We start from the raw sequence: 2353 nt of genomic DNA, 5'->3' as shown, positions 1-2353 counted from the left end.
TAGTCAAGGCTATGGTTTTTCCTGTGGTCATGAATGGATGTGAGAGTTGGACTGTGGAGAAGGCTGAGCACCAAAGAATCGATGCTTTTGAACTGTGGCATTGGAGAAGACTCTTGAGAGTCCCTTGGACTGCAAGGAGATCCAACCAGTCCATTCTGAAGGAGATCAGCACTGGGATTTATTTGGAAGGAATGATGCTAAAGCTAAAACTCTAGTACGTTGGCCACCTCATGCGAAGAGTTGGCTCATTGGAAAAGACTCTGATGCTGGGAGGGATTGGGGGCAAGAGGAGAAGGGGACGACAGAGGATGAGATGGCTGGATGGCATCACTGACTCAATGGACGTGAGTCTGAGTGAACTCTGGGAGTTGGTGATGGACAGGGAGGCCTGGCGTGCTGTGATTCATGGGGTTGCAAAGAGTCGGACACGACTGAGCGACTGATCTGATTTGATCTGATATTTGCCTTGGTACCTAAGAACTGACACAAAGGCTTTCTTTGGCAATTTTAAAGCTAGATTTATATTTAAATCAAATATTCTTCATTATTTCACTTTCTAACATAGTTCTCTCAGGTGGCTTATTGGGAAGACATTATTTCTGTAAATATTTTTGTTTCCATAACCTTTGTAGAAAAACATACAATCAGTTCAGTTCAAACTCATGTCCATCGAGTCGGTGATGCCATCCAGCCATTTCATCCTCTGTCATCCCCTTCTTCTACTGCCCCCAATCCCTTCCAGCATCAGAGTCTTTTCCAATGAGTCAACTCTTCGCATCAGGTGGCCAAAGTATTGGAGTTTCAGCTTTAGCATCATTCCTTCCAAAAAACACCCAGGACTGATCTCCTTTAGAATGGACTGGTTGGATCTCCTTGCAGTCCAAGGGACTCTCAAGAGTCTTCTCCAACACCACAGTTCAAAAGCATCAATTCTTCAGCGCTCAGCTTTCTTCACAGTCCAACTTTCACATCCATACATGACCACTGGAAATCCATAGCCTTAAGTAGATGAACCTTTGTTGGCAAAGTAATGTCTCTGCTTTTGAATATGCTGTCTAGGTTGGTCATAACTTTTCTTCCAAGGAGTAAGCGTCTTTTAATTTCATGGCTGCAATTACGATCTGCAGTGATTTTGGAGCCCAAAAAATACAATAAAAGCACATAAAATCATCTTATGATTAATGCATGTTCTGTGGCTTCAATATTTCATGCAGAAATGAGCACCATGCCTCATGACTGGATGGTGATGTTCTTTATGACTCAGTTTATTTCTCTTGCATTTTCTTTCAAGACTGTATAAAAGAAAGTCTGAAAAAATGCATGTAGATGATTCATACTGATTAGATAGAAGAGAGTTCAGTGAACAGCCTCATACTCTAGAAATTTATATCCACGTTTATATTTAAATTTTCCTTCTGATGAAGCAAGCCTAGTAACAATATTACATTATTAAGTTTATATTTCATGCAATATAAAAAACCTTTTATGCAAATATTACTAATTGTCTCAGTAAATATATCTGTGTCTGCCTCACAAAAACAAGTATTCCTTTATGTTGGTATTTTCTTTGTACATAAAAGCTTATTAAATAAATAATAAATAATTTTTGAAATGATCAAGATAAGGTTATTATGGCTAATTATTTCTGTTGTTTAGTCACTAAGTTATATTCAACATTTTGTGACCTCATGGACTACAGCATGCCAGCCTTCCGTGTCCTTCAGTATCTCGCAGATTTGCTCAAATTCATGTCCATTGAGTCTGTGATGTTATCAAACCATCTCATCTTCTGCCAACCCCTTCACCATTTGCCTTCAATCTTTTCCAGCATCAGGATTTTTCCAGTAGAGTTGGCTCTTTGCATTGGATGGCCAACGTATCGGAGTTTCAGCTTTACCATCAGTCCTTCCAATGAATATTCAGGGTTGATTTCCATTAGGATTGACTGGCTAGTTATTTGTGAATGTTAAGTATATTTTAGCCATTATTAACTCATTTAAAAGCTACTAAATTTCACCATGTGAAAATAAAATGAGAACATACACATCTAACGCACACAATATATAATACATACCTAAAGCATCTATATTTTTCCATGTCCCAAAGTGCACATATAGCTTTCAGTCACAAGCATTATTTCCTGTATATTGCAGTGAAAATATTGGCTTGGCATTTGGAAATAATAATTACTTTTAGGGAATAGTGAAACATACTTGGAAAAAAAAAATAGGTTAGAAGAGAAATGCACACTGCCATGTAATTCTACAAATAGTTTGGAAAACACAGGTACATGAACACTGGCTCCAGCTGAAGGCACCCTGATGCAGATGCTTTCACAGACAGTTCTTTTCTC

The sequence above is a fragment of the Bison bison genome, unplaced genomic scaffold, assembly GCF_000754665.1.
Source record: "Bison bison bison isolate TAMUID 2011002044 unplaced genomic scaffold, Bison_UMD1.0 scf7180017864332, whole genome shotgun sequence".
NCBI classification, from domain to species: Eukaryota; Metazoa; Chordata; class Mammalia; order Artiodactyla; family Bovidae; genus Bison; species Bison bison.
Note: the sequence above shows the minus strand (reverse complement) of the source record.